This window comes from Gracilinanus agilis, chromosome 5 (genome assembly GCF_016433145.1).
Source record: "Gracilinanus agilis isolate LMUSP501 chromosome 5, AgileGrace, whole genome shotgun sequence".
Taxonomy (NCBI): Eukaryota; Metazoa; Chordata; class Mammalia; order Didelphimorphia; family Didelphidae; genus Gracilinanus; species Gracilinanus agilis.
In genome coordinates this window covers 122,798,811-122,813,034 of record NC_058134.1, presented here as the reverse complement: position 1 = coordinate 122,813,034, position 14,224 = coordinate 122,798,811, and positions in this window count along the sequence as shown.

Here is a 14,224-nt window from a genome sequence, read left to right as displayed (position 1 = left end):
AATGTATCCCTACCTTCACTACCTCCTAGAGTGGTAAACACTTTTGACTGTAAGTTTCCTATCAGCTGATTGGTATTGTAGCATGAAGAGAAGTTCTAGTTTTCCCAGAGCAGTAATACTGTTGCCTGTCACAGGTTTATATTTATCAACTGTGCAAATCTTTAGTTTTTAGGAAGTCAGTAGAATAGTTCTTTTAAGATGAATTGTATTTTTGGATTTCTATTTTGTACGGAATAACTATTAACAAATATATAGTCTGAGTTAATAGCATAATAACACAGATAGACTTTGGAAATCTGCTCTTTTCTCAAATAATTTCTTGAGATGCCATTATGATTTCATTTAAGCAGGTGGGAGGGTTAGATTTAGTTGCTTCTTTGCACATGAGATTTGGTCTGTTCCCTGAAAGAGGCAAGAAATAACTTGCAAAAAGGCAATGTGTTTACTTTTTAAAAAATTTCTTAAGAGTAATCTAGTGTTAGTATTTTTGTGAACTTTAGATATTTCCTTTAACTTTTTTTCATATCTCCTTCCTAATGGCTTTCCTAATGTATTTTTTAATCTTTATATAAAAATTTTGTGCATGTTTTCCCATAAATTAATGGAGAGGTAGTTCTCCCAGGGTTGTGATTATCAATGAGATAGTATTTGTAAAATGCCTTACAAATCTTAAAGCACTATATAAATGGTTATCATTATTATTATAATTGTCTTTCCAACTTCTTAATAACTATTGTTCATCCTACTTGCCCTGCTAATGTATATTGTATTGACCTTAAAAATTGATTAGCCATTTTTGGCTATTTTGGAAGAATAGTGTTCTTCAACCAGGGTAAAACCAAAATGAAGTTATTAGTTAGTTCTTAGTCATACTTCCTGCTGGCTTTTGACTCATTCTAGAATTAATTAAATTATTCTTGTTCAAAGGATTCTGCCTTCCTGTTACAGTGTTAGTTGGTATTTGGAAACTTCCTTTGACCATCATTTGATTGATAATTATCTCTAGGAGTTACCAAAGTTCTGAGATGGGTTAGCATATTAGAATAGAATGTTTTTCTTTTTTCCTTTACTAAAAATTTCAGTAGTTGTAAAATGACTCTGACTCTTCAAATTTTTCTTTTCTTTTGATGGCAGAGAATTCCTCTTTATTGGATTCCTTTTCTGATGTTTTACTCTTTATGGTGACTATACAGTTATCTCTTATGTTCTGACCTTACCAGGAATCTTGACTGTCCCTTTCTCTTTTTCTAAATGACAAAAAAAAAAAAAAAGCTCATGACAATCTAAGAAAAAAGACTGTAGTTAAAAATGAGCCTATAATGAAATATTTCATTTGTGGACTTTCCTAATGGTAGAATGATGAATGAATGAATGAAAAAAAGTATTAAATGCTTACTCTGCATCAGGCAATGTCCTGAGCACTGATAGTATAAAAAGTGTGACAGTCCATGTTGAATTCAAGTATCTAATATGGCAATATAAGCTTTCCTCTCGCCTTGTTAGCTTAATACTATGCATTCATAGATGAGGACTACCAAAATCATTGGGTCATTTGTGAGTTACACTCATCTTTGACAAAATATATATATATATATATATGTGTGTGTATGTACACTTATATGTGTGTGTATATAGATATAAACTAGAGGTAGCATTATCCAACATTATCTGTGGGAGAATAAACATGCTACAGAAATTAACATTGTCCTTTTACTTAAAGAGGCTTTGTATCTATTAGTTGCTGCCTTAGGTGCCTGTTTTCCATTTGCATGTAAAAACTTTTTTACAAAACAACAGCTATCCACTGTAGTTTTGTAGAGTAGGATATCTAGAGGTTACAAGTAGGCCTTTCGATGATGAAGAGTGACAGAAATTCATTTTAGTTCAACAAAACATTTTTTATGCCCATAAGAATATGCAGGGTATTATGATAGATGCTGCTCATAAATGGACAAATATGAACCCAGTTGTTGCCCTCAAGTAGTTTATGGCCTATTGGGGGTTACAATATGTTCACAAGTAAATACTTATAATTTCAGAAGAGAGAGAATGTTAATAGTAGGGGAGATCAGGAAAGGATTCTTGTAAGAGGTGGCTCCTGAACTCTTCTTTGTAGGAAGCTAGGAATTCTAAGAGGTGAATATTAGGAGACAGTTAGGTGGCATAGTACATAGAGTTCTAGATCTGGAGTCAGGAGGACCTATCTGGGTTCAAATGTAGCCTCAGACACTTTCTAGCTGTGTAACCCTGGGGAAGTCTAGCCCTTGTCCTTCTGCCTTAGAGGTATTACTAAGACAGAAAGTAAGGGTAGTTTTAGGGGTATTTTTTGTAGTAGATATTGACATTCACTTAGTCAAAATTACAGTAGGAGATGGAATGTTTCCTATGAATTGCTCTCTGAATTTAAATTCAGCCTTTTTCATGCCCTAGGGAGGAAAAATTCTAATAAAAGACTAAAGAAAGAATCATTTTACACCTTTGAGGCTCTTTTAAAAAGCAAAACAAAGAAACAAAAACCATTCTGAAATCTCCTGTTTAGTCCTTTAAGAAACAGTTAACTGTCTTTGCAGCTAGTTGAAGAACTTTTCATTGAAAATATCCTTGTTGGGGAGCAGCTGGGTAGCTCAGTGTATTGAGAACCAGGCCTAGAGACAGGAGGTCCTAGGTTTAAATCTGATCTCAGACACTTCTCAGCTGTGTGACCCTGGGCAAGTCACTTGACCCGCATTGCCTACCCTTACCACTCTTCTGCCTTGGAGCCAATACACAGTATTGACTCCAAGACGGAAGGTAAGGGTTTAAAAAATTTTTTTATTCCTTGTTGTCCAACTTACTTAACTTCTATTATTCACTATAGAGCCCAGTTACCTTGAATCAATTGAATTTACATGAAATACCCATGCATTTTCCCACCAAATCCAAATATTACAGGAAAATATAAGTTCTTTGAAATTGGGTATTGTTTTACCCTTATATTTGTATCCACAATATCTTGTATAGTGACTTGTACATAGAGGGACATAATACATTCTTGTTGATTGATTGAAATAATTTGTTCATTTCTATATATTTAAATTATATCTAACTAGTTTTTAGAGATTTCCTAAGATGGTGAAATTTCCTAAAATTAAATTTCTTCTCTCTTTTTTTCAGATAAGTTCCCTTAGTGGATATTCTTGTAGCTGATCTTGTAGATGATATCCCATGCTATCCTTTCATGGGCTGCTAAGTTGGTATATATTGCCCTGATCCTTTTTATTTTATTCATTTCAATTTGAACAAATTGCCTTTTATGCAAGGCACTGTATTAGGCACTAGCAAAAAAAAAAAGAAAAAAAAAGTCTTGCCCTCAAGGAACATATTCTCTGCTAGTTCTAATTAATCTCTTACACTGTGGTCTGAATTTTCTAACCACACAGTCACTAGGAAACAATATTGACTACCAAGTATGATATAGGTTATTGCTAACTGGTATACTCCTAGCAGGGTTGAAAATGTTTTCAGTGTATTTTAGTCCTTTTAAGATTCCTTAAGTTATTTTTTGTATCTAAAGTTTTGTTTGAGGGATTGGGCAGTAATAGTTTTTTTTTTAATCTGGTAAAGGACATGGGGTATCTTGAGATACCTTTTTTGCTCCTTTGCAGGGAAATAAGTAGCTTTTTGTACCTTGAAATGACAGCTGTTTCTCAGCCAGAGCAGGAAGGACTCATTTTGCCAAAGCATTCTTTACCTCATGATAGGTGGAAAATCTGAGTCTCTGTTCCAGTTTTGGCAAGTCTTAATTAAAAAAAAATTCATTACTTTCATATATCACAAGTTGTTTTATTATTCCCCAGTAGACGGACATCTTCTTTGTTTCCAGTTTTTTGCTACTACCCAAAGTACTGCTATAAATATTTTGACAATTATCAGACCTTTCTTTTTATCCATGATAAAAAAAATGATTAAAAATTTCATCAAAGGTGCTGAGGAAGTTTTGCTAACTTCCTTGGCATCTGTACTTAGTAATGTGACCTCTGGGTCAAATAATACGCACTTTTAATAACTTTCCTCCTTCAAAATTCAAGTTGCTTTCCAGAATGGTTGGACCAGTTGAGTGCTCAACCATCATATGCCTGTATACCCATATAAATGCCAGCATTGACTATTTCAATTTTTTTTTATCTTTGCTAAAATTCACTGAATGTGAGTGAAACCTCAGGCTTATTTTTATTTGCATTTGTCTAAGAATTCATCATACGAAGCAGTTTCTAACTTCTACTAACCTTTCTCAAAAGAATTGCAGACTATTAACAACTATATAGTTGTTATATTTTCTTTTGAGAAAGGGTAGCAGAACCCTTTTTTTCCTGAATCCTAAGCTTTCCTTTCTGTACGTTGGAATTGGACAGATAGACTTTGACATGTTTCATGACTCCATGGCTCAACAATTTTGATAGCATTGAGCAATGCTATAGAAAAACACTTGGTTCCTAGCCATGATATGAGTGTCCAGGAGATTCCATATTCATTTTAGCTCCCAGTAACGGCATCTTATATAGCCAAAAATTTGTCATTTCCCCGCTTAGCAATCATGTTGACACATGGCAAAATCAGGACAACACAAGTCATCCTGGGTCAGGATTGAATGCTGGCAACCTCTGAGGAAGGTCAGGAGGTTTTCTAAACAATGGCTTAGGGAGGGGAAGTCAGGGCCTGAATAAGAAATCCTTAGTTATATTTGACCCTTTCATAATATGTGAAAAGCTGAAATTGCTATCCATGATCCTACTAAATCAAGTGTATACTTATATTGATCTTTTTTTTTTTTTTTAAACCCTTAACTTCAGTGTATTGTCTCATAGGTGGAAGAGTGGTAAGGGTGGGCAATGGGGGTCAAGTGACTTGCCCAGGGTCACACAGCTGGGAAGTGTCTGAGGCCAGATTTGAACCTAGGACCTCCTGTCTCTAGGCCTGACTCTCAATCCACTGAGCTACCCAGCTGCCCCTACTTATATTGATCTTTGATCTCATTAGTATAAATAATCTTTCCATCTCTGAATAATGTAAGTCTTTAACTACTTTCTTAGAAATAAAGACTTTCCCCCTCTGCTTTATTCTCTTCTGAAAAATGATTTATGGGAATGGTTTCAGTGTTTTTTCTTCTGGTTATGAGATGAAAGTCTAATTTCAACATTGTATTATCTGCTTATCCTATTTCTAAGTGTTTAATAAGCATAAAATCGCTAAATGTTCTAAGTTCAAGAAGAATTTTTACAGATGGCCAAAGGCAAATTACCTAACCTAGTTTTTTAACTCCCTCAGTTATCTCAATAAGCATCATGGTATTTGGCCATCAGTGTTTAAGCTATCAAAAAAAGCATTTTCCAAACCAGCATCCCTTGACTCCGAAGAGTTGCTTATATAATTTACACAGTAGATTATTCCTTTCAGTGATTCCACTGTGCCCATAAAATAGAATCAAAAGAAAAGATTGCAAGATTGTCTATTCACTATCTTTGAGTTTTTGTGGATTTAGAATAGAACAAAGTAGATAGATGGAATTTTAGAGTTGGAAAGGCCCTTAGAGATTATTTAGTAGAATTCCTTCCTCCTTCCATTTAGTAGAGTTCCAAATTGTTATCAGAGCCTGAAATACAGTCTGTTTGGCATTTTGGAAGTGGTGCAGTTCTTGTATACAACAAATATTTATTAGTGGCACTTTATGTAGTAGCAAAGATCTGGCAACAAAGTACTTGCATATCAATTGGAGATTGACTAGGTTGTGGTACATGAATGTAGTAGATTACTGTTACAAGAAATGACAGTTATGAATACAGAAAAGCATGGAAAGACTTTTATGAACTGATGGAAAATGAAGTAAGCAGAACCAAAAAAACAATTATAAAATATTTAACAGTGGAAAAGTGAGAAAACAACCACAAAACAATTGAAATTGAACACTGCAGAATTAGAACAACGTTGTTCCCAAAGAAGAGATATGAGAAGATAATTCTACCCCACTCCTTTGCAGAGAGAAGGTCTATGAGTGTGGAACACTGAAGATTATTTTTGGACTTTTTCAATGTATGTGATCAGTTTGCTAATTTTTTCCTTTCTCTTTCTTTCTCCCTTTAAAAATATTATATGTGATAGCTGTCTTGGAAGGGAAAGGGAGAGTATGCCAGAAGAAATTTTGTTGTAAAAATAAAAGATATCATTAAAATTATTTTTAAAAGAAATAGAATAGAAAAATGTTTGTATATCTTTTGGAATATTTTCTTAAGAATTTTTTTTCAGATTTGGAGAAAGCAAAAAGTCATACACATTAATTTTTTCCCCAAGATATTCTACTGATATCCCCCTAAAGTCTATCCACAGACCTCTTGGGGGTCAATGAACTTCAGGTAAAGAACTCTTGCTTTAGTAGAATGTAACACCTTGAAGACAGTGACTGTCCAACTTTTTTATTTGTATCCCCAGGGTCTAGCACAGTAACTGGCATCAGAGGAATGCCTTTTACTAAATGCTTGTTAATTGATCCATTTTGAACTAAAAGTCCAGCACATTAGACTATATATACCATATGGCTATCTACAGGCCCTGAGTTGTGTTGTCCCATCACTACTATGACTTTCTGTGCAACCTTCACAAGTTGCTTAATCTTAGTATCAGTTTTCTCTATAAAATGAAAGAATCAAAGGAAATACTGAAAATGCTTTGGGAAGTAACTTATTACTAAAATGAAAAGCTGGTGTTTATCAATATTATTAAGAGAGTCATTAGGGAAATTATCCTTTTAATTAGGGAGCAGTTGCTCTTGGTAGCCAACTCAAGAACTTGAAGAAATTAGGCACTTATAGTCATTTAAAATGTTTTTATTGAGACCTATTGTTTTTTATACTATATTCCTTTCTGAACCATATACACATAGAGATATGGACCTCTTTTTGTAATAGCCACATTGCCTGTCCTTTGTAATAAAGTCATATCTGCTTTTCCATGTAACATTCCAATCTCACTACTCTACAAAGAAGGGAAAAATGTTTTATTTTATGTTCTCTGGTTTCAAAATTGATCATTGTAATTAATATGAATTTGGCAACTTTAGTATTATTTTCCTTACATGATTGTGGCCATTTTATATATGGTATACATATATCTATATTCACATATACACACATATACACATAATTTTATCTTGCTACTTTGTAGCAATTCATACAAATCTTTCTGTTATCTGAATTCTTTGTTATTATTTTTAATTACACAATAGTATTTTACTAAATTAATATTCTACAATTTTTTTTGGCCATTACTCAGTTGATGGGCACCTATTTTTATTCTAATTTTTTGCTACTACAGAGTGCCACTTTCATTATTTTGGAATATATTTGATCTCCTCAAAGAGGATATATTTCTGATAATGTAGTCATTTTTCTAGAAGCAAAAAAAATAAAAAAAAATGGGGCTATGATTTCTCTTCTCAACCTTATTCTCTCAAAGGGAATTGGAGTATCTGGAGGCACATGTTTCTCATGGCAAAATTAGGTTTTTCCCATCTTTTTTGGACATGAAACTAAGCAATCAGACCTGCTTTTTGAGTGAAGGTTCTTAATTAAAGAATTTCTAATATAAATTTGTTATTATTCAAGTATTCTGAAGAATATGTTTTACAGCTTGATCTTTTAATTTCTATGTCAGTAGTCACAGGCTCTAAGTTGAGAACAGAACACTCTCAACCAATTATAGCAGCAGCAATGTGCTACAGAAGTTCTATAGTACCTCGGAGAGCAGCTTAGATTGAGTGCAGCCTAGCAGATGGGAAAGACCATTTTACCAACTGTTTAAATTACTCCCATGTGCACTGAGGGTGTTGAGATCCCTGAAGCACATGGCCTGGAAACAAAACCTGGAACTATTTTCCAGGTTCCAAGTGGCCTTTGTTGTTAGCATTATTAGACCCTACTGCTTATATTGATATTTTGGTTATTGCCTGCCTTATCCACCTGATTGTGTCCTTTAATTCATTGTTCTTTCCATTAATCATATTGTCATACTTAAGACTGTCAGTTCTTAAAACTCTCCATCTGATAATAACAAGAACACTGGCTTATGTTTAAATCTGATCTCTTATTTCTCACATGCCATTTGCTACCTGTATGATCTTGGACAAGTTTTTACTCCTTGGACTTTACTTTCTGCATTTAAAAAATGAGAGAGTTAGACTTTAGACAGTCTCCAAAATTCCTTCCAGCTTTCAGTCTTTCCCTATATGTTGATATTTATATATTGCCTTATGGCTCATCATGATTGCTACAAAAACATTATAAGGGAGAAAATTCATGTACAACTTCTCCACTAGATTAGTCTTATTTCCTTTGATTCTATGCATATTTCTTTAAAAATTTTCTTGGGAGGGTGGCTGGGTGGCTCAGTAGATTGAGAGCCAGACCTAAAGACAGGAGGTGCTAAGTTCAAATCTGGCCTTAAGACACTTCCTGTGTGATCCTGAATAAGTCACTTAATCTCCATTGCCTAGCCTTCTCTGGTCTTCTGCCTTGGAATCAATGCACAATATTGATTTTTAAAATGAAAGGTAAAAGTTAAAAAAAATCTTCTTGATTTTTTTCATTCTGCATATGAATGAACCTGTATATTTCCTAAGACTGATTTCTTTTTGAGCTCCAGGGATCAATTGTATGAAATTGTGAGTTAATTTTTATAACTAGAGTCAGATCTTTGCTGGTAACAGAGAAAGAATCCAAATTATTAACTGTTCTAGTGCCCTTCACACTCATTTTGTAGAAAACAGATGCATTAGGGAAGATGCCAGAAGAACAAAGAATAGGGGGCAAAAGAAAAGTGGTTCCTTTTCTTTCTGTTTCATGTTTTATACTTATTTCATTGCATGTAATTAAATATATTCTTGTTCTGTTGAATGCTAGAATTAAAGATGATCTTATCAATCATTTTGCCCAGCTCCTCATTTTGCAAATGAGAAAATGAGGCCCAAACAGCTTGAGTAACATAAGATCCCACAGTCTGGTTGGGCTAATATTTGGAATTTGGAGCATGTTCCCTTGACATTTTTCTACCAGGGGAGCATCAGTGCCCAGGTATAAGTCAGCCTCCTTTAATACATTCCATTTAGTCTAGAGACAGTCAGTGAATAAACACAAATCAATCTGCTTTTCACCTGGTAAGTTAGGGAAACAGCCATATCCCACTGTTTAGGTGTCCCAAGATGAATGAATGAATGAATGAAAAAACATTTATTAAGTATATAAAAAAACAAAAGCAAAGATAGCCCTTGCACTTAAGGAACTTACATTGTAGTAGGGGAAGAGCATACATAGGGGAGTACCCTATCCAAGAACAGTAGAATTGGTTTTGTACCTGAAAGTAAGGATAAAGGTATGAAGTGGTTATTACGGTGCTTGACTAGACTGTGGAAGTTGCCAGAGAGTAGTGAGTGAAAGGATTTGGCTGGGGCATCCCTGAAATAATGGTCCTATAGAAGCAATATACCAGTAATGAAAACAAGAACCCCCAGGGCAAAAGTTCCTCCAGATGAAGACTGGATGGTTGATTCTTCAAAGATCTAATTTCACAACAGGATCATAGGTTTAGAGCTAGAAATATATCTTAAAAGTAACTGAATCTAACCCCTTTCCTTCTACAGATGAGGAGATTGAAACTCAGAAATATTAAAATACTGGGGGCAGCTGGGTAGCTCAGTGGAGTGAGAGCCAGGCCTAGAGATGGGAGGTCCTAGGTTCAAATTTGGCCTCAGACACGTCCCAGCTGTGTGACCCTGGGCATGTCACTTGACCCCCATTGCCCACCCTTACCACCCTTCTGCCTTGGAGCCAATACACAGTATTGATTCCAAGACGGAAGGTAAGAGTTTAAAAAAAAAATAAAAAAAAAAGAAATATTAAAATACTTCCCTAGAGTCATACAGCCTATAAGCTTCTGCAGCAGTTTTCACTCATTCAATTCTGACTCCCAAGTCCAGCACTCTATCCATCCACTTATCTTGGGTGTATTCCCTTTATCAAATCAAATTGCAACCCCTTTGTAAACTCAGGAGATTGTCCAAGTTGATATGGGAAAAAAAATCATAACTTAGTAGCCAACATAGTAACCAATGTTTCCAAACTTAGCTAACTAAGTCATTAGACAACAATCATATACTCTATTACAGGATGTGTAATTATAACCCTTCCAGCTTAGCAAGTACTGCCAGAGATCATGCTCTGCTATGATAGTCTTCAAGAATGTCTAGGCCCTGATGAGGCATCAGAATGAGCCTTTAGTGGAGAGTGGTAGTTAATTTTTTCCCTTAATACAAAGTTCACTTTGTGGCAAATATGTAACAGCCTTCCTCCTTCTGGCTTCCACATTAATGCATCTTAAACTGGTATGCATTTTTTTTGGAGCCTGTGGTATCCTCAGGACATACACATTTAGGAGAGCTCACAGTAGTTTTTTTTTCTTTTTGTTCTTTTTAATATGTGTAAAACGTTTCCATATTAGCTATGTTGTCAAAAAAGAAAGAAGGAAAGAAAATAAACCAAAAAAAATGCATCAATTGGTACAGAGAGTTCATCAGTTGTTTCTGGAAGTTGATACCATTTTTCATCATGAATTGTGGATAATTATATTAATCAAAGTAGCTGAGTCTTTCACAGTTGATTATCACTACAATATTGCTATTACTGTATACAGTGCTCTTCTCACTTCACTTTGCCTCAGTTCATATACGTCTTCCTAGGTTTTTCTGAAACCACCCCCCTCGTCATTTCTTAAGAGCACAGTAGTATTGTCAGAATCATACTACAGCTTGTTCAACCATTTCCTCAGTTGACGAGCATCTCCTCAGTTTCCAATTCTTTGCCACCTCAAAAAGAACTGCTATAAATATATTTGTACATATGAGTCCTTTTCCTTTGATCCCTTTGGGATACAGACCTAGTAGTGGTATTTCTAGGTCTAAGAGGATATATAATTTTATAACTTTTTGAGGATAGTTCCACACTATTCTCCAGAATAATAGTGTGGACTAGTTTATACTTTCACTAAGAGTGAAAACAGTATCCCTGTTTTTCCACATCCCCCTCAACATTAAGACCTTTTCTGTCATGTTAGCCAATCTCCTAAGTGTGAGGGGGTACCTTAAGAGTTGTTTTAATTTTCCTTTCTCTAATTAATAGTTATTTAGAGCATTTTTCATGTGATTATTGATAACTGTTTCTTCTGAAAACTTCCTGTTCTTATCCTTTGACCATTTATCAATTGGGAAATGGTTTTTATTTTTGTAAATTTGATTCAGTTCCTTATTTATGTGAGAAATGAGACCTTTATCAAAGAAATCAGTTGCAAAAATTTCCGTTTCTTGCTTTTCTTGTCTAATTTTTTACTTCCTTGCATTTGTTCTTATAAAAATTTTGACATTTCATAGAATCAAAATTAGCCACTTTATGGCTCATGATCCTCTCTATCTCTTGCTTAGTCATAAATTTTTCCCTTATCTGTAGATCTGACAGGTAATTTTTTTCCACGTTTCCCTAATTTGCTTATTTTGTTCAACCTTTATCTTCTACGTTAGAATCTATACTAAATATCAATTCTGAGGCAGAAGAGAGATAAGGGGTAGGCGATTGGGGATTGTGACTTGTCTAGGGTCACATAGCTAGGAATCCAGGTCCTCCTATCTCCAGATCTGGTGCTCTATCCACTGAGCCATCTAGCTTCCCCACCTAATTTGCTTTTATGTTTAAATCATGTACTGATTTTGACCTTATCTTGGTAACTTGTGTGAGTTGTTGGTCTATGCCTTGTTTCTTTGAGACTACTTTCCAGTTTGCCCATAAATTTTTGTCTAATAGTGAGTTCTTTCCCCAGTAGTTTGTATCTTTGGGTTTATCAAACACTATGTTTATAGTGGTCATTTACTTTTATATATTTTGTATCTAATAATCCATTGATCAACCATTCTATTTCTCATCTAGTACTAGATTGTTTTGATGACTGCTGCTTTGTAGTATAGTTTGAGCTCTGGTGTTAGTAGGCCTCCTTCCTTCATTTTTTTTTTCCTTTTTCTTCTATTTTTTAATTTTGTTCTTCCAGATGAATGTTTCTTTTTTTTTTTCCCCTAGCTCTATAAAACAATTCTTTGATAGTTTGATTGGTATGGCACTGAATAAATTAATTTAGGTGGTATTGGGATTTTTGTTATATTGGTTAAGCCTGCCCATGAACAATTACTATTTTTCCAGTTTGTAATTGCATTAATTTAGTTTCTGCGTGCCTTGGTAAGTAGATTCCCAAGTATTTTATAATGTCTTTAGTTATTTTAAATGGAATTTTTCTTTCTATCTCTTCCTGCTGGGTTTTGTTAGTATCACAATAGTTTTTCTATTTTGTACCACTCCTGGAATGGGTGCTTTTAGAGGGGTACAGTAAATTGGCCCTGGAAATTTCTCTACCTTTGTCTTTCAGCCTATTGGACATCCTGTAGATATGTCAAACTCCACATGTTCAAAGAAAAATTCTTTTCTTTCTTCTGTCCTTCTTTTTGTTGAAGATACCACCACCCCTCCAGTGACCAGATTCACCATTCTTGAGCTATTCTTGACTCTTTATTCTCTCTCACTTTACGTATCCCATTAATTTCTAAGCTTTTTCAGTTCTAACTCCATATCATCTTTCATTCTCTCCACTTATATGGTAACCACCCTATTTCAGAATTTTATCACCTTTTACCTAAACTTTTGTATTGGCCTCCTAATTGATCTCTATCTCAAGTTTCTTTTCTTTCTCATCTATCTTTCACACAGTTGCTAAAATGATATTCCTAAATCATAAATCTGACTAGTTTACTCTCCTATTCAGTAAGCTCCTCTAAGATCCAATATAGACTTCTCTGGAACTTAAAGCTCTTCATATCCCGATTCCCATTTGTCTCTCCAGACTTATTAGAAGTTACTTCCCTTTACACATTCTTTTAGTCCAGCTGAACTGGCCTGGTTCCTTGCTCTTCCTCATAGAAGGCAGTCCATCTCATGTCACTATATCTTTGCACAGAATGTGCCTTCTTCTCTGTGCCTCTTAGAAACCTTAGCTTCCTTCAAAGGTCAGCTTTTTCTAATACTCTCAGTGGCTAGCACCTCTCTTGTATCCCCATTACCTTTTGCTTACTTAGTATGTATTTAGAACTGGAAAGAGCTGTAGAATTACTTAATCCAACCGTACTTTACAGACAAGAAAACTGAGGCCCAGAGAGATTGTGATTTGCCCAGTGGTCTCATATGTGTATATATATTGTTTCCTCTGGTAAGCTTTAAGCTTCTTGAAGGAAGGGACTATTTACTTTGTCTTTATACTCTAAGTGACAAGTGTAGGTAGTCACTTAATGTATAACAAATAATATGTGCTTAATAAGTGTTTTTTCAAATTGATTCATTTCCTTAGAGGAATTCCAGTCACCAAGATGGATGAGTCAGATAAGAAGTGAGGTTAGAAACAGGATTTATAGAAGACCCTTCTTGAAAAGGAATCAGTTGTTATAATGGTTCATTTACAGGAGTACATTTGATATTAGGAGGCTTCCTAATTGAAATTAAGCTAATTTACTGAGTAGACTATATCTTTACTTAACTTTGACTTTATATACTCATAGAACTCCATTTTACTATTGGTGGGTTCCTTTGTATTTATCTCATTACTGAATTAAAAGAAAATAAAGTTGATTCTTAGCATTCAGAAGACCCCAGATTCCCAGTGTTCTACTTTATTAAAAAATTTTTTTTTCTTTAAAAAAACTCTTACCTTCTGTCTTAGAATTGATATATTTTGGTACCAAGGAAGAAAATCTGTAAGGGCTAGGCAATTGGGGTTAAGTGACTTGTTCAAGGTCACATAGCTAGAAAGTGTCTGAGTCTAGATTTGAATCCAGGTTCTCCCAACTCTAGGTCTGGCACTCTATCCGCTGAGCCACTTAGGTGCCCTCCCAGTAATAGACTTTAAAAACCCAATTAAAATATCACATGAAGTTTATACTGATCTTTGCTTTCAATCAGTAACTACTTCCTCCAAACCTTATATAGTATTTAGTTTTGCACATTTTCAATGCATTTAATTTCTAGTTTATATTATAATTTTTGAATTTAAATTTATTTATTTAAAACTTTCATTTATTTATCTTAATTTATTTTGAAATTGTCCAAGGATTCATTGA